At 40.2% G+C, this 20,006-nt stretch overlaps 1 protein-coding gene across 8 annotated transcripts in view; it reads right to left on the bottom strand.

Annotated features, from left to right (window-relative positions):
• The window catches only part of COL14A1 (collagen type XIV alpha 1 chain), a 232,282-nt gene that overhangs the window by 179,519 nt on the left and 32,757 nt on the right, over window positions 1–20,006 (bottom strand). The gene's annotated exons all lie outside the window — the stretch shown is intronic.

Below are 20,006 nucleotides of genomic sequence, written 5' to 3'. Positions count from 1 at the left end.
CTGAATAAGGATGGAGAAAAGGATGCCCAGTGGCTGGACTGGCAGCACCCCGAGCTTTGCCCTCAGGGTGAGTCTAAGCCCACAGAGATTGCGGGCAAGATGCAAAGGGCAAACAGAAGTCTTTGCAACAAAGAGGGTGGTTGTCTGATACAAGGTAAGTCCGTGCTGGATGAGGTGAAAACCACCTCTTACAGAGTGAAAATACCAGAATATTCTTAATGTGTTTAAGAATCCTTAAAAATGTCACAATGCTGTCAGTATCTTTAGAAGCTTTGCTTTGTACTGTACTTTGTGTTTCCCAAAGAACGGCTTCAGTTCAGTTCAGTCGCTCAGTCGTGTCTGACTCTTTGCAACCCCATGAACCGCAGCACGCCAGGCCTCCCTGTCCATCACCAACTCCCGGAGTCCACCCAAACCCATGTCCATTGAGTCGGTGATGCCATCCAACCATCTCACCCTCTGTCGTCCCCTTCTCTTCCCGCCCTCAATCTTTCCCAGTATCGGGGTCTTTTTCAATGAGTCAGCTCTTCACATGAGGTGGCCAAAGTACTGGAGTTTCAGGTTCAGCATCAGTCCTTCCAATGAACACCCAGGACTGATTTCCTTTAGGAGGGACTGGTTGGATCTCCTTGCAGTCCAAGGGACTCTCAAGAGTCTTCTCCAACACCGCAATTCAAAAGCATCAATTCTTCAGCGCTCAGCTTTCTTTACAACTCTCACATCCATACATGACCACTGGAAAAACCATAGCTTGAACTAGACAGACATTTGTTGGCAAAGTAATGTCTCTTATTTTGCTGAGTTTTCACATTAGGACTGGAGATCACGAATATTTTGTTTAAATGTGTATGTGTGTGTATGTCCATGTCAGCATTTTGAAACATTAAAATGACAATAAAACAAAAATTAAAATATATGTAATAAAAACAAAGAAGTCTTCATAAATAAATTGAATATGTTTTTTCCTGGAGGGCAAACAGTTGACCTATTATGGTTAGGGTAGGCAATTTCATATATAGCTCTGTATCTACAGGCCACATGTAGTAAAAGGATCTTGTGGGTTTTTTGTTTTTTTTTTTTTCATTTTCGTGGAGTACCTAGATCCTTTTACCAGATGGGGAAAAATTGTAGATGCTGATTATGTAAGCTAAACAATACAGCTCAACCCAAAGTCTATATATTACATTTTGGGGCACCAAATCTCCCTTCTTTAATAGTCAAATTCAAAATCACTACTAACTTAAGAGTCAGTCCTCTGTACTACACTGAAATATTCTAAAACAGAACAATGTAAGAAGTCATGAGGTAGAAATTAGTTTGTGTTTTGGAAATAAACAGAGAAAATTCAAGTCTTGAGAAGCTTTAAGAATCTATGCCCCTCACTTTTTATGGGGAAACTTTCCTGAAATGAAAAGTAGTTTTCTTTTTATTCCAAAATTATTGGAGATATTATTTTCCTTTTTAAATAAAAAGATTTAATTGCTCGGGCACATTATAGACACGTCTCAGGGAGCAGTTTCTCTGCTTATTTGGAAGAGGACTTTTAATACTGGCATTTTCCACTTTAAAATTGTTTCCAGTAAAAACGCTCCGTTAATTTAGCTCATTCAGGTTATTTTGACTTGGAGATAAAAATTCTAGATATCTCCAAAATAAGATATAAAATTAATTGAATAGAAATTAGAAGATTGACATATCTAATGATATTAAAATTTTTAAGCTGTTTATCAAAAAAAAATCTTAAATAAAATAAAAAGATAAGCTACAACTGGGAAAAGACATGTGCATTATAAAAAACTGAAAAGAATCCACATGAAGAATACATAAAAAATGAACAGATACTTAAGAGAATGGGAGATATATATGTAAGATTAATAAATGAAAAAAGAGAATGTTTAACTACATTGATGATCACGGTAATAAAAAAAAATCAAGATCACAATGAGATACAATTTGTGTTCACTCAAATGCAAAAATAATAAATTTAATATTATTTATAATTACTCCAAAGATAATGAAATATTTAGGTATATACTTATAACATGTGCAAGACCTGTGTGTGAAAATTACACTATTGATAAAAGAAGTCAAAGAAGATGCAAATCAACGGAGAGGTCTACCATATTCATGGACAGGAAGGCTGAGCATAGTAGAGATGTCAACTACCCCAAAATTATCGATAAGTTTAATGCAATTCCTATCAAAATTCCAGAAAAGTTTTTTTTAAGACATAGACAAGTTTATTCTAAAATTTACATAAGAAGGCACAGACCGTAGAATAGCTAAAACAATCTTGATGAAGAATTATGTGGAAAGAATCATTTTACCAGACATTAAGACTGCTTACTATATTTAAGTAGTGAGTATTTCAGATAGATAGACACATACATAAGTGAAAAAGAGAAAAGCCAAAAACAGACCCATACAAATATGCTGAACAATATGATTTTAAATCTAAATGTGATTTAAAAATCATATAGTGATTTTATACTGTTCAAAAGTACTTCAACAGATGGTGTTGGAACAATTAACATGCATGCAAAAGAAAGAAAAAGAAAACTTGACCTAAACTCTATACTTTATACCAAAATTAATTCAAAGCAGATCATCAATTTACAGGTAAAAAAGTGAAATCATAAAGCTTTCAGTAAAAAATTAGGACAAAGTCATTGGAATGTATGGCTCAAAGAAGAGTTCTTAGCATTAATAGCAAAAGTACAAACACATAAGAAGAAAATTTGATCAACTGGACTCCATCAATATAAAATACTTTTGCTGTGTGAAAGCTCATGTGAAGATGAACAGACAAGCTATAGGCTAGGAGAAATATTTGTAAACCACACACTCAGCAAAGGATTAGTATCTAGACTATATAAAGAAACCTCAAAACTCACTAGTAAATAAAACCAAACAATCCAATTAGCAAATGGGTAAAACCTGAACAAATATTTCATCAAAGATATGCCGTTTGTATACCTTGTTCAGATGGCAAATAAGCACATGAAAAGATGTTCGACATCATTAACTATCAGGTAAATACAAGTTAAAATCACAATGAAATTTCACTATACATACCTATCCAAACGGTAAAATAAAACAGAGTGATAACAACAAATGCTGGCAAGTAGGTATAGAAATGGCATCACTCACACATTGCTCATGGGACTATAAAATGGTATAAGCACTCTGAAAACAGTTTGGCAGTTTTCTTAAAACGTATACATAGAAATTCCCTGGTGGTCCCGTGGTTAAGAGGATGCCTGCCACTACAGGAGACGCGGGTTCGATTCCTGGTCCAGGAAGATTCCACACACTGTAGGGCAACTAGGGTCGTGCGCCAGAGCTCCTGCAGCCAGCTGCCCGGGTCTGCGCTCGGCAACCAGCGGAGCCCCTGCAGGGGGAGGCCTGCGAACCACGAGAGGAGCTCTGCTCCCTGCAGCGAGAGAAAGCCACGCGGAGCAACAGCGACCCGGAGCAGCCACAAGTAAAGAAACATGTACATAAAACTGCCATGCAACCCAGCAATTCCGCTCAAGGACACTTATTCCAGAGCAGCGAGAACCACCGTGCACGCAAACACTGTACACGAGTGTTCACGGCAATGTGATGCATGATAGCCCCACACTGAAACTAGTGCAATTTATTATTTTAAATACAAATAAATTCTTCTTACCTTCAATATTGTATTTAAAATTAAAGCAAAGGAGCAGAAGAAATGAACTTGAACTGTATTTTAATTCAGTTCTTGGCTTAATGTGAACTTTATCTAAAATGCAATTCTGAAAATATAGACAGTACAAAAAAAAAGGTAGACTGCTGATCACAAGCGAAGGAAAGCACCCAATACATGGGCTGGTAGCGGCGCTTGGTGGTTTAGTCACTAAGTCGTGGTGTCTGACTCTTGTGACCCCATGGACTGTAACCCGTCAGGTCCTCTGTCCATGGGATCCTCCAGGCAAGGACACTGGAGTGGGTAGCCTATCCCTTCTCCAGGGGATCTTCCCGACCCAGGGACTGGACCTCGGTCTCCTGCATTGCAGGTAGGTTCTTTACCGACTGAGCTACAAGGGCTATCTCACAAATAAAAATAATACCTTGTTTTTAGTATTGTTATATGGGATACCTCACAAATAAAAACAGTACCTTGAATGTCACCATTTGACTCGGAAGAAATAATTCCCATTATGTTCAGCCCCTGCTGGAGGTGCCTGATGGGGCGAGAAGAAACTAACAACCCTGTATCTGGAAGTCATGTCCATCGTGAGCCCTCGAGGCTCCCTGCTCAGTCCCCACGAGAGCTCTATGAGACACGCGTCATTATCATCAGTCCCATTTGCAGCTGGAAAGCATGGATACATGGGCTGTGTGATTTGCCCAGAGTGCCACCCAGGGCAAAGGCCAAGCTTTGATCTGAACCCAGGTAATACATGAATCCCGGTGGCTCAAATGGTAAAGAATCTGCCTGCAATACAGGAGACCCAGGTTCAATCCCTGGATTGGGAAGATCCAGGGATTGAGGAGGAAATGGCAACCCCCTCCAACGTCCTTGCCTGGAGAATCCCATGGACAGAGGAGCGTGGCAGGCTATGGTCCATGGAGTCACAAGAGTTGAAGGCAACCTGGCTACCAAACCACCACCACACCGACTTCAGTAATGTACCTACTGCATCAGTTTAGAAACCAGGGGACGGTCTCTAAGACGTGTCTGTGTCCCCGTACCGCTTGCCCCTGCTGTGTCCACAGCTAGCACGTGCCACTGGCCAGCGTCACTCTCCAGAACTTTCTTCTCTCCCAAATGAATGTACTTAGCACTTAAGTAGTCCACATAAAAAGTGTCCCTTTTACAATAATTTTACACCAATTTTACTGTGTTACTGACATCACGAGAAAATTTCATGTTGAGAATACAAGTTAATTCAAAGAGTTTGAATGAGTATTAAATCAGTCTATGCAAAACCTATGTATATTAATTTCATAATAACCAATTTCCATATGAAATACATTTATTTATTAAAAATGTATTTATTTAATATTTACTATATCCCAAACCCTATTCTGAGCAACCAGAATACAATTAAACTCCTATCTTCCAGCAGCTTAAACTCTTGGTGAGAGGAAACAGACTAACAGAACAAAATAATTTCATATTTTTAAAAGAGCTTTATAGAAATAAGCAGAATGATACAAAGTAGTGGAATTTGGGGGTGAAGTGTTACTTTAGTTAGAATGGTATGAAATTACCAAATTTAAACATTTCTTTTTAGAGTGTTCCTTTTGCTCTAATGACATAAAGTTAAAGATCCAGTCACAACTAATATAGAAATATTTACAATGTTTTTACAGAGAAGGGTATTCACCAACTCTTTAATTAAAATAGAAAGGGGAAAATTAACAGAAGCAGCTTTTTTCTGCCAGGTAAATTCCTATTCATCCTTCAAAAACCAGGTTACATGACATCCACTCCAAGAAGTTCTTCCAGCAGTCCTCAGATGGGATTCGTTACCCGCTCCTCTTGACTGCCTCTGCATTAGTACACATGGTTTATTGTACTTAGAACACCAGGCTATTATAATTTGCTTCCATTTCTGTCTCTCTGACTACACTGAACTCTTTGAGAAGTGAGGGATCTGTGCCTTATATTTTTATGCCCTTTGTCTGGCTGACATCTTGGCACACAGTACATTAATAAATGTAAACCACACTGCATTGTCTCGTTAAAAGGAATTTCTCTTTTCACATAATTCATACATATAGTAGAGCACTAGAAAAATAGACCATGATGGCTCAATTAAATGTGGTCTTTCCTCTTGCTCTGCTGAACCACCACACTGGAAAACGAGACTATGGTTATTTAGGGGTCAGGGCGATTGCATCATGTTTGCTTGTCTTCCTTGATATTAATATTTTCTGATGCCAGAGGTAAAGCTAAATGAAAGGGGAGCAGGAGCTATTTTTATTCACATTATTGTAGTATGCACTCAGAAAATCTCATGATCATTTTCACCACGACTTCTCTGATTCATTTAATGCCTCTGAATCACTTTTCTTGATGCCACTAGCAAAATATTCTGCTAAGCCAGTCATTAACCAAGACATCTGAAGGAAAACTGTGATCACAGAGTAATTTTTCACATAAATCTCCAGTAAGGTTGAACTCAAGTTTCCAAATCAAGAGTCTACTTTCAAGACTGACTTGAAGTTAGTTGTTTGTTTGTTTGTTTGTTTTTTTTAAGAATTAACAGCATTTAAACAGAGTTTTGCCAAGAGAAAGCACTGGTCATAGCAAACAACCTCTTCCAACAACATAAGAGAAGACTCTACACATGGACATCACCAGATGGTCAACACCGAAATCAGACTGATTATATTCTTTGCAGCCAAAGATGGAGAAGCTCTATACAGTCAGCAAAAACAAGACCAGGAGCTGACTGTGGCTCAGATCATGAACTCCTTACTGCCAAATTCAGACTTACCTTGAAGAAAGTGGGGAAAACCACTAGACCATTCAGGTATGACCTAAATCAAGTCCCTTATGATTATACAGTGGAAGTAAGAAATAGATTTAAGGGACTAGATCTGATAGACAGAGTGCCTGATGAACTATGGAGGGAGGTTCGTGACATTGTACAGGAGACAGGGAGCAAGACCATCCCCATGGAAAAGAAATGGAAAAAGGCAAGATGTGTGTCTGAGGAGGCCTTACAAAGAGCTGTGAAAAGAAGAGAAGCAAAAAGCAAAAGAGAAAACGGAAGATATAAGCATCTGAATGCAGAGTTCCAAAGAATAGCAAGGACAGATAAGAAAGCCTTCCTCAGTGATCAGTGCAAAGAAATAGAGGAAAACAATAGAATGAGAAAGACTAGAGATCTCTTCAAGAAAATCAGAGATATCAAGGGAATATTTCATGCAAAAATGGGCTCAATAAAGGACAGAAATGGTATGGACCTAACAGAAGCAGTAGATGTTAAGAAGAGGTGGCAAGAATACACAGAAGAACTACACAAAAAAGATCTTCATGACCCAGATAATCATGATGGTGTGATCACTCACCTAGAGCCAGACATCCTGGAATGTGAAGTCAAGTGGGCCTTAGGTGTCAGGAATCCTCTGGCCCTTATTAATTCCTGAATATTCAGGAATTAAGAGGAGAGGCACACCTTTTCTGGGCTGAGGAATCCAGGCATTTCCTTTGTTAGTTTTTCATTATGGTGAAAAGTACCCTCTTCTCTCTTTAATAGGGATCACCTAGTGTTTTGTAAGTCTGGAATTTTAATCTTTATCTTTACTGAGAATAACTACCTTGTAAAACAGTATATATGCCCATGCCATGTTGATTAAAACATGATTAAAACACCTTTGCTTCATCAGAGCTTTGGTCCCCGTGTCTTTCTTTCTTTCTCTTCCTCTCTTTATCTCTCTATTTCTGGCTGATTCCCTGGAAAGCGAAAGCCGGCTGTGTAGGCTAACCTCTTTCCTTCTTTCGCTTTCTCATCGTCGACTCTGGACCACCAGGTTCCGGTCCATTAAAGGACCTATGTTAGGAAGTATCACTATGAACAAAGCTAGTAGAGGTGATGGAATTCCAGTTGAGCTGTTTCAAATCCTAAAAGATGATGCTGTGAAAGTGCTGCACTCAATATGCCAGTGAATTAGGGAAACTCATGGCAGAGAGCGAAGAACTAAAAAGCCTCCTGATGAAGGTGAAAAAGGAGAGTGAAAAAGTTGGCTTAAAGCTCAACATTCAGAAAACTAAGATCATGGCATCTGGTCCCATCACTTCATGGCAAATAGATGGGGAAACAGTGGAAACAGTGCCAGATTTTATTTTGGGGGGCTCCAAAATCACTGCAGATGGTGACCGCAGCCATGAAATAAAAAGACGCTTACTCCTTGGAAGGAAAGTTATGACCAACCTAGGTAGCATACTAAAAAGCCGAGACATTACTTTGCCAACAAAGGTCCGTCTGGTCAAGGCTATGGTTTTTCCAGTTATCATGTATGCATGTGACAGTTAAACTATAAAGAAAGCTGAGCACAGAAGGATTGATGCTTTTGAACTGTGGTGTTGGAGAAGACTCCTGAGAGTCCCTTGGACTGCAAGGAGATCCAACCAGTCCATCCTAAAGGAGATCAGTCCCGAGTGTTCATTGGAAGGACTGATGTTGAAGCTGAAACTCCAATGCTTTGGCCACCTGATGTGAAGAACTGACTCACTGGAAAAGACCCTGATGCTGGGAGGGATTGGGGGCAGGAGAGAAGGGGACGACAGAGGATGAGATGGTTGGATGGCATCACCGACTCAGTGGGAACTCCATGAGTTGGTGATGGACAGGGAGGCCTGGCGTGCTGCAGTCCATGGGCTGCAAAGAGTTGGACACGACTGAGCGACTGAACTGACAGCATTTTACATCTGCTAAGAGCTCAGTGGTTCAAAAAGAGTTTTTCAGTACATTGGCATATTCTGATTCTCACAACATTCTAGTGGGGAGCCATGAGTGTGTTCAATTTTCAGAAAATGAAACTGAAATTCAGAGAGATAAGTGGATAGCTCAGGGGTTACAATGGCAAAGCCAGGACTAGACCCCGGGTCTAGGAAATGTTTGGTTGCCTCTTCCATCATACCAGGCTGCCAGCACCACAGCAGATATTCTCATATAATGCAACCTGAGTGGTCACTAGTTACCTGTTGTATTAACATTATACGTTGTCCATCTACTGGAAGGGGAGCGAGGGTTCATTTCAATCACGTTCAGAGTCAACATTAATCAGAGTGAGCTAAGTGCTCATTTAGCCCAGTGTTACTGGAGACATACCTTTCAAAGCATCTGTGACAGATGACTCCCCTATCTAAAACAGCACTCCCCATCACCCTCTTCCCTTATTCTGTTTTATTTCTCTTTGCAGAACTTCTTATTTCCTATAAATACACAAGTGTGATGGTTAATTTTATGTGTCAACTTGACTGGTCCATGGGGTGCCCAGAAATTGGATCAAATATTATCCTGAGATTGTTAGGGAGGGTGCTTCTGGATGAGATGAACATTTCAATTCACAGACTGAGTAAAGCAGATTGTCTTCCCAAAGGTAGCTGGTCCTTGTGCAATTGACTAAAGAGCTGAATAGAACAGAAAGGAACCTCTTCTGACTGCCTTGATTGGAACATGAGGCTCAAAACTGACACTAGGTTTTCCTGGGTCTTGAGTCTGCAAGGTCTCAGATGGGAACTGACACCATCAGTTTTCCTGGGTCTCCAGCTTGCTGACTGCAGATCTTAGGACTCCTTCCAGTTCAGTTCAGTTCAGTTGAGTCGCTCAGTCATGTCTGACTCTTTGCGACCCCATGAATCGCAGCATGGAGGCCTCCCTGTCCATCACCAACTCCCGGAGTTTACTCAAACCCACGTCCATCGAGTCGGTGATGCCATCCAGCCATCTCATCCTCTGTCGTCCCCTTCTCCTCCTGCCCCCAATCCCTCCCAGCATCAGAGTCTTTTCCAATGAGTCAGCTATTCGCATGAGGTGGCCAAAGTACTGGAGTTTCAACTTCAGCATCAGTCCTGCCAATGAACACCCAGGACTGATCTCTAGGATGGACTGGTTGGATCTCCTTGCAGTCCAAGGGACTCTCAAGAGTCTTCTCCAACACCACAGTTCAAAAGCATCAATTTTTCAGCACTCATCTCTCTTTATGGTCCAACTCTCACATCCATACATGACTACTGAAAAAACCATAGCCTGACTCCTTAGACTCCACAATCATGTGAACCAATTCCTCATGATAAATCTTTTTCTGTGTTTATATACATCCTACTGGCCCTGATTCTCTGGAGAGCCCTAACACACACAGTTATTGATTGACTGGCTGATTGCAGCAGATACTTTTCATAGCTTCCTTTTTTTCCATTAATGAAAAGACCTCTGATTTAGTGACTGCTTTCCCCAGGTGATTTGCATATGTCTTTTCCATTAAAGCCTAACATTAATCCTATAAGACAGGTGTTTCTTTTCACCCCATTGAAAAGAAAGGTTAAGTAACTAGAAAGGTTAAATAACTTGCCTTTCATCACATGTGGAGCAGATAGAAAAGCTGGAATTCAAATCTAGGACTGACTCCAAAGCCTGGGAGATTTAGCTATTGTGCTATTCAACTCCTGTGACAGAAGAGAAGTATTTGAAAGAAAGGAAGAATGAAATAGCAGGGAGGGGGGATGGGGAAAGAGGGAGGGAGGGAGGGAGGGAGGGAGAGAAGGAAGGGAAGGAGAGAGAAAGGAGGGAAGACCGGATGGGAGGGGGGGGGGCAGGTGGCCAGGCTGGGCCTGCAGGGACAGCGTGAGGTCACAGTCACGCGCACCTGTCCTGTGTCCCACCCAGGGAGAGTCGCACCGTGACATTTTCAGGCGTGTGCAGCCCCATCCCTGACCCACAGCAAACAAACATTTCAGCATCCTAACAGTTACTGACCATCCTGTAAATACCACATTATCACACTTCTCTGCTCACACACTGAAAGGGGCTGGGAGAAGATGTGACGGCTGTCCTCAAACAGCCGAAGAGCTGTCATAAGAGGGGGTCAGGAGTGCCCTAGATGCCGCAAGACGACAGGTCTCAACTCGTGAACGGACTCTCCTTTTCTGAAAATTTTGTTTATCTGTGGCCGCCGGCTCTTCCTGCCGTGCGGGCCGTTTTCCAGCCGCGGTGAGGGGCTTCTCATCGCGGGGGCTCCTCGCGTCGCGGAGCAAGGGATCGAGGGGCTCCGGGACAGACTCGGGAGCTGCGGGGCACGGGCCTAGTTCCTCAGGGCACGCGGGGTCTTCCTGGCCCGGGGATCGAGCCCGTCTCCTGCACTGACAGGCAGATTCTCTACCATGAGCCACCAGCGAAGCCCAGGAAGGAGCTTGCTGATGGTCGAGACTCTCGGGATCACTGCTTCAGAGACAGCGGGAGCCCTGTCAGCGACCCGCAACCGCCGGCTGGAGAGCCTCCCCAGTCCCCCCACCTGGAGAACTCCAGGGAGCTCAAGGGCGCCCTCCAACTCCGAATTTTAAGATAATTCCCTTCCTTCCCGATCTACCAAATTAAGCCTGAACGGCTCACCGGGCTCTTCAAAGCTCTCCACGCTGGTTTCTCACCTCATCCCGAACAAACAGTCTTCTTTCCCCAACAGCATCCTCGGCTCTGAGACCTCTGACTTACTATTACCTCTCCACCCTCTGCGTTCCTTCCTTCTAACCTCTCCAAACGTTCCCTACTGCAAGATACCTAAAACAGGTTTTATTTTCTTCAAAAATATATATGGTCCTTTTAAAATACTTTTAGATAAAATCAGTTCTCAAATTTTATTTGTACGATGACTGACCTGGTCATTTCCTGACTTTCAAATGTTAATGCTGACCCAAGAGAGGCTATTTTGTCTGATCACCTCTATTCAAACACAGAACCTATTCAGGAACTGGTGTATTACATTCACATGCATTTTCAGCTCTGTATATAATATCACGTGATTTGGCTTTATGTTTATTTTAGTTGTTCAAGGCGATTTTCTGAGAACACGCAATAACTCATTCACCCCTGTCATTCCAATTCACCAATAACAAACAGACCCTGACTTTTGCAAAGTCTAAGGCTGAGACACCTGCTTTATTTGACACCATCAGCCCTGCAGGTATAGAAACGAGATATTTAATAGAAAATTCTCAGACCAGAAGGAAGGTATCAGTCAGACAAGCCCAAACACTGCTACAGGATAAGCCTCTGCCAAAGTCTGTAACAGTGCTTATAGCTGTCAGATATCTGATCCAACACAAGATGTACTACAAGCTCTTTTATAAATGAGGATATTTGAAAGCTTGGTATATTTAAGGAAGAGCTACAAAATATATTGCTGTTGTTCAGTCGCTAAGTCGTGTCAGACTCTTTATCGATGATGCCCTCCAACCATCTCATCCTCTGTCGTCCCCTACTCCTCTCACCTTCAATCTTTCCCAGCATCAGGGTCTTTTCCAAAGAGTCAGCTCTTCGCATCAGGTGGTCAAAATATTGGAGCTTCAGCTTCAGTCCTTCCAATGAATATTCAGGATTGATTCACTTTAGGATGGACTGCTTGGATCTCCTTGCAGTCCAAGGGACTCTCAAGAGTCTTCCCAGCATAGATAGATAGATATATACATATAGATATATAATATATATTTTATCACTGGACAATTCACAAGTTAAGAACAATAAAATTTGCTGGAAGACAACAGAAAAGTTATCAAAAATCCTTTAAAAATGTCAAGAGTGGTTGAATTAAAAATAAATCTGAAAAGAAGGAGTGGTTGGGAGTAAGGGAACTTGGGGAAAACAAGAGCGCTATTGCCAGGAGAATCTCAGCCCCTTGCCTTCAGGGAAACCTTACAATTTTATGCACAGGTATAATGTACTTTGCAGGTATTCAATGAATATATTCTGAATGACTGATTCTATTTCATGCTTTTTTGAGTTCCTAAAAACATGAATTATAATGCTTCACAGCAAAGCAAAAAAAAAAAAGAAATCTGCTTTCTCCTTTTTTAAAAAACATTCTTTTCATGAAAACAGTCTTCCTTAATCTTCTCCAAGGGACTGTGAACCTCTCTCCTTGACTGTAAAACAAGCCAAATACAAATATTCAACAAATACTTATTGACAATGTCAGACACTGTTATGCATTCTGTGTGCTAATATTTTCTCTTTGAAAAGAAAACATTAGAAAAAAATAAATGGACAAGGTAGTTCAAAAGCTGACCTTTGTCCAGCATCTGCTATGTTCCAGGCACATTATAAAGTTGATAGCATTTAGTCTTCCCAAGTCTGCATGCTCGTTATAGCTAGTATGATCACTTTTCTAACGAGGACACTGAAGCTGAGAGGAGTTTCTCTGCCGAAGGTTGTCTGAAGTAAAAGTGTCAGCCGCTCAGTCGGCTCCGCAACCCCACGGACTGTAGCCCCCCAGACTCCTCTGTCCATGGGATTCTCCAGCCAAGAATGCAGGAGTGGGTAGTCATTTCCTCCTCCAAGCCATCTTCCTTACCCAAGGGTAGAACTTGGGTCTCCTGCCTTGAAGCGGATTCTTTACTGCTGAGCCACCAGGGAAGTCCAATTATTTAAAACAGTGGCTTTATTTAATATGCCAAAGAATCAAAGAACAGACAACTACCCACAACCAGATCTCCATCAGTTAGAAATGGCTTCAACAATCTATTTCAGCTTCTTCCCATTTTTGTCTGTTAAACCTTATCTTATAAATATCTATTTATTTGTGTAGCTGTATTGGGTTTTAGTTGCGGCCTGCAGGATCTTTCTTTGCCGTGTGCACAAAAAATTCTGATTGTCCACTCCAGTTCAGCTGTTGCAGCGCTTGGGCTTAGCTGCTCTGGGGCATGTGGAACCTTCCCAGAGGAGGACTCAAACCTGTGCTCCCTGCATTACACGGCAGATTCTTAACCCCTGGACCACTGAGGAAGCCCCTTTTAAACCTATCTTTGACTTTGGTGTTTTAGTTTCACCAGCCTGATTCTGGGAGTGGCCAGTTTTTCATCTGTGCTCCTCAGAATGCTTCATGTTCTGTTCAGTCCCTTTTCGAATCTCACTTACTCTTGTCTTCACGGTCTCTCATCTTTCTCTTGACCATTTCTATGACTTCAATAACACTGTTGTTTGTAGTGTTTCTGTAATCATTTCATAACTGAAAACCGTGGGATTCTGGGTCCACCACATCTGTGTCCTCTGACCCATAGTCGTGGTTTAACTCCAGTGCTTCAGACTTTCGGAACAGAAACTCTTTCGGGCATGGCTTTATCTGCGGGAATCTCTAGAACTGGAACTGAGCGTGTGCGCCTCACACGTGACGTTGTGCTTCCTTCTGCAGGCATTCTACTCACACCAGCTTTTCCAAAACTTCTCCTTGTGCTTATGAGCAGAGACGTTCTAGTTCACCCTAGAGTTTCTGGTACACTAGTCAGCTGTCTCGGCAACGATTATAAATATATGAGAACGATGAGGAAGAGAAGGGGGAGAGTGAAGGAGAGCATGATGACGACAGAGGAGAAGGAACATAACGGAGCGTGTTCTATGGGCCAGGCGTCCTTCTAGACCCTTCCTGCATGAATTCCAACCCATGACCAAGCCCCAAGGGCCAGCTTATGAGTGAACTCACCCCCTCCCCCTTCTCTTTAAAAGCCAAGCTCTAGCCAGCATTAACCTAAGGAACACACCCACCCGCCTCTGCATTAGCTAATCTGACTCCTGCACCATCAACATTAAATGTCCACCAGTTCCACCTGGTCAAACTAAAGTCAAAGTGCTGGGTTTAGAGGATTAAAGGCCCATGAAAGTTACTGGGAAAACCAGTAAACTTCAAATTGATCTCTTAGCCACAAGCCAAGAACCATAAACATATTATAGAAAGTAAGCAATTCCAGTAAGTGAAAATACATGTTGAGAGTAATCGCGTGTTCTGGCTATGCTCAACTGTAACTACATGTATGCTGCTCCAAGAGAAGGAGCAGGAGAAGGAACGGGGTATACATGTACACACAGAGTCCAGGCCAGACTATGTGCTTCATGAGGGTAAAATCCTGCCTACCATGATCACCAGTTAATTCCCATTCCTTATCTCAACGTTCAGCACTGGAGGGTAGCCAGCAAATCTCTTCCACGCATTTACTGTTAAATCAGTAACACAAAAGAGAGGGTCTTTGATGCTATTAATTTATGGAAATTATACATTCTAATATTAATAGAACATAACTATTAGCACTTTGCTCGAAATACTATACACATTAACTCATTTAGTGTTAATTAGGAGCACTCATGGTTCAGTTAGGGAAAAAGACCAAATGTGAAGTTATGAGAAGTAGGAACCACATATATGAGAGTCATATATATATGTCATAGCAGAGACATTACTTTGCTGACAAAACTGCCTATAGTTGAAGCTATGGTTTTCCCAGTAGTCATGTGTGGATGTAAGAGTTGGACTATAAAGAAAGCTGAGCATTGAAGAATCAACACTTTCAAACCGTGGTGTTGGAGAAGACTCTTGACAGTCCCTTGGACTGCAAGGAGATGCAACCAGTCCATCCTAAAGGAGATCAGTCCTGGGTGTTCATTGGAAGGACTGATGCTGAAGCTGAAACTCCAATACTTTGGCCACCTCATATGAAGAGTCAACTCATTGGAAAAAACCCTGATGCTGGGAAAGATTGAAGGTGGGAGGAGAAGGGGGCGACAGGATGAGATGGTGAGACGGCATTACCGACTCGGTGGACATGAATTTGAGTAAACTTCGGAAAATAGTGTTAGACAGGGGAGCCTGGTGCAATGCAGTCCATGGGGTCGCAAAGAGTCGGACAGGACTTAACAACTGAACAACAAATGAGAGCACATTCTATATAATTAAGGCTTGGGAGAGGAAGGCCTTTTTAAAATCTGCAGCGGGCTCCATGAACACTCACCCTCACCACCTCCTGGCAGTCCTGACTCTGGCCTGGATTCTCACCACTACTGACAACTTACTTAAGACAGCTTTCTCAATTACCAGTGCCCTCAGAATCCTCACTGCCCAGGCATACACCTCATGAGAACTAAAAGAGGAAGCCTGCTTTTGTCTACAAAACCCCTAGAGGTTGTTTCCCCATCATCATTGCAACGGATACACTGAAAGAGCTCCTACTGACAGGGGCTCAGGAAAGGCCTCCCCATAGGTGTGCTTAGGGAATAAAGGAAATGAACTGCAGATGTTCGCGAGGATTTACCAGACCGTATGTTAAACATTACTCACTTTACACTGTTGGTTTCCCTGTGTTCAATTCATTTCACTCAATCCTAGATTTTAGAAAGGCAAGAGGAAGGTGCATCTGGGAAAAGAATGGAGAACTTAGGACATTTTAGGAATATCTGCTAAGTCACTTCAGTTGTGTCCGACTCTGTGCGACCCCATAGACGGCAGCTCACCAGGCTCCCCTGTCCCTGGGATTCTCCAGGCAAGAATACTGGAGTGGGTTGCCATTTCCTTCTCCAGTGCATGAAAGTAAAAAATGAAAGTGAAGTTGCTCAGTCATGTCCGACTCTTAGCGACCCCATGGACTGCAGCCTACCAGGCTCCTCCATCCATGGGATTTTCCAGGCAAGAGTACTGGAGTGGGGTGCCATTGCCTTCTCCGTTAGGAATATCTAGCTAGAGCTAAATGCTGGGATCAAACTCTAATCCATGGATGGAAAACAGATTTAACCTTGATTGCCATTCTTTAAATACTGCCTGACCAAGAATGCTAAGCCAAAACTCAGCTGAGAACTTACACATAAAATCCCTCATAAAAATATTTAGAATTTTTTCAAAAGAATGCAAGGAAGATAATTCAGAAATTAATGAGTTTGGTTATTTAAAGGGGCTGAGTAAGGCTGGGTGAAAGAAACAGGGGAAGTCATACTTCTTTAGAGTGTTATGCTTTTGTACATTTTTAAACTTTTGGAACCACAGTCATGTTTTATGTACTCACAAATTAACCTAACTGTATTAAAAATGAATAGTAAAACCACAGTGAAGAGGGACAAAAAGAACACAAGATCCTTTTGAACACAGGCATTTTATTATATACTCCACACTAAAGGCAAATATTGAATTCCAGTCAATAGAATTTTTTGCTGTATGTATAGATTAGCAATTCTGAAACTGTTTTTATGATTGAGTATATAAGTAGATGCATTTAATATTTGGGGAGTCATGTTATCCAACACTCTTGAAAGGGGAGTTATAAATAAGGAAAGAGAAATGCTAGAATAAACCGTGTGGTGTGGATATAAGATAGATACAAGATACAATAAGAGATGATAGATAGATAGGGAGACCATGGTGTGTGTGTGTGTGTGTGTGTGTGTGTGTGTACTCAGCAAACAGGGCCTAGAAGCAATGACAACCCAGAGGCATAAACACATCTAGCACCCACATTTTGGTGTCTAAATACCATTCTCCATAAAAAGAAACCAGAACTCCTTAAAGAAGTTGTTGATTTCAGAGCAGGGCAGAAAAACTACAAGAGGAGCCTGGAATGCAAGGTTTGTGCCAGAAAGTAGGAAAAGCTTCGAGAATAAGGGGTGATATTAAGAGGGCAGAGGAAGGACTTCCCGGGAGGTCCAGAGGCTAAGACTCCAAGCTTCTAGTACGGGGTACGGGTTCAGTCCCTGCTCAGGGGATGAAGATCCCACATCCTGTGCAGTGTGGCCGAAAGAGAAAAAGGACATAGGAGATTGAAAGAGCTCCCACCGAGCCGTTCTGGAATAATCTAAGCATCAAAACTCATGATAGTAATGGACTACTATTCATCACATGTAATAAAAATTCATAAAAATTATATAAATAAATAAATATGGAAGAAGGGAAATATCTCCCCTACAGTAGAATGCCACCTAATAAATGCAGACTAAACAATGAAGCCACAAAAAACATCATTTCAGAAATATTACAGTAGTCACTGACTCAGTAAAGAATCATCAATGGATGTTAAAACAAGTGGGTAGAATGGTAATAAGAAAAAACACTGTTTACACAGTGCCATATGAACTTGTAACCATCGACAAGCTCAGAGCATCCCCCAAAGAAATTAACATAAAAGGGTTCCAGCTTGGTAGCAACCAAGAGCACCTCTCCGGAGGCGCACACTCCTAAACCACACTGCGAAGAATTCCCACAAATAAGCACACAAATTAAAGTGACACATCAAACGAGAAAAAAAGCACCGAATGGAAACCTGTAAAGAAAGGAAAAGTAAAACTTATCCCTAAAATACTCTAGACATAATTATTTGGTTCAGAATATAAAATAAACATGACTAAAACTTCAGAATAATTTTTTGAAAAAAACACTAAAATGGAACAAAGTACCATATAAATTTCTAGCAAAATTTTTAAAGAATCGAATATAATTTCTAGAAAAAAAATTTACTCATTAAAAAAGACAGGCTAAAAAGCAGATTTTAAAGAGACAAAAAGAGAATTAGTATTCTAATAGAAAGATAAAGGAAATTACCCAAAATGACATTGATAAAATCAGAGCGGTAGAATATATGAAAGTTAAGAGACATAGATCATCAAAACAGACTATCTATGATAAGTATAATTTGAATACAGAGAGACAAAGAAAGGAAAGAGAAAGAAATAGATAATTAAGAAAAAGAATATTTGAAGAATTAAATGTTGAGAAATTTCCAGAATTAGTGAAAGTTATAAATCCAGATTACGGAAGCACAAATAAATCTACAATTGGACTTACTGTACTAAAACAGCCAAACACCAAAGACAAAGAACAGAAAGTCTGAAAAGCATCTGTAGAGAAAGAGATCACCTTAATATTAGACTGTCAATAGACTCGCCATGAGCAAGCGCCAAAAGAGAGTGAGATATCTTCTAAATGACCAGAAACCACTCTCAGACTGGCACCCAGCTAGGCCTGCAAAATTGAGTGCAGGCCAAAGACATTTTTGTGTGAATAAAATTAAGTTTACCACCACAGATCTTCTCTAAAGAAAACTGAACACATAGAGAAAACCTGAGATACAAGATGGAATAACAAGCAGAGAAATTTATAAACACGGGAGCTGGACAAATAAAGACTATTAAAATAATAACTGTTATAATACCTTTATAAGGCAAAAAATGCTAAAATTAATGTGTTTGTTATAATTATGTAAAATATAGGAGGTAGGTAATTAAAGTACTATAAAAACTTGGACTGGTTAGGGAATGGTAAATATTTTCATTAGTTTTAGATTTTGGCTGTATGAATGCTAAAAATTTAATTATAATCATACAAAAATATAAAAGGATTAAATATCAGTTAGTTCAGTAAAGGGGAAATGTATTTTTCTTTAAAAGTTGGCCAATTCTAATTAAGTAAGGCATACAAGGGAAAATGTAGCAAAATAGCATAAAATAAATGGCAAAATATAAGTGGACTATGGATACCAATTAAAGTACAAAGATTGAAAGAGATTATTTTTAAAATCCAACTAAATACTCTTTAAAAGATTTACTCACCTTGAACCTTGGGACACAGAGTGCAAGTTAAAAGTATACAGAATTAATAAATCATGGCATTACTAAACAAAATAAGTTGGTATCACTATAATAAAATATTGAATTAGTAAGAATAAAGAAAATTGTTTTAAAAAAAACAATTATTCACTAGGAAAGTAAAACAACTCATCATGAATCTAGCCTCTAATATAAAGAAATTGCCAGAATTTACAGAAAGAAATGGACAAATTTCTCTGACACAGAGATTAAAAATTTTTCTCAAGGTTATAGGGAAAAGTAAAAAAAAAAAAACTCAAGAATACATCAAGAATGTATTCTCAAGAATACAGGGAAAGAATAAAAACCAATTTTTTACAAATATTCCTACCACAACGTGATTGTTAGATACCAAGAGCAAATACATTATCTTTTTAAAATAACTCCATATGTTTAGAAATTAAATATTTATAAACAATCTGTGAATCAAAATAGAAAGCCTAGTAGAAATCAGAAATTATGTAGCATGAGTTACATAAAAACAATACTAAATATCAAAATCTACAATGATAGAGCTGAAGCAGTACTTGGGTATCTGTAGTCTTAAAATGTACACAATAAAAAGGAGAAATATAAAAAATTAATGAGATGAGCATCCAATTCAGGAAGTAGCAAAAGAAAAATATAATAAGGAAAGAAGCAAATATTAGCTATGAAAACATAAAATAAAAAGACACCATAGACAAGATGAACAAGATGAAGACATGCACACATAATTGAATAATTCAAAACCTAGGTGTATATTCTAGAGAAATTCTACCACATGTGAAAAAGGTGACATAAGAATTTTTACATCAATTTTGTAATAGCAAAATATTGGGAACATCAAGAGTATAAGAGTCAAATATATTGGGTTATATTCATACAATGGAATTCTATATAACAAAGATGAATAAATTACCTCTATATAAGTCAACATGG

This window comes from Odocoileus virginianus, chromosome 15 (genome assembly GCF_023699985.2).
Source record: "Odocoileus virginianus isolate 20LAN1187 ecotype Illinois chromosome 15, Ovbor_1.2, whole genome shotgun sequence".
Taxonomy (NCBI): Eukaryota; Metazoa; Chordata; class Mammalia; order Artiodactyla; family Cervidae; genus Odocoileus; species Odocoileus virginianus.
Note: the sequence above shows the minus strand (reverse complement) of the source record. Positions and strands in the feature narration are given on the sequence as shown.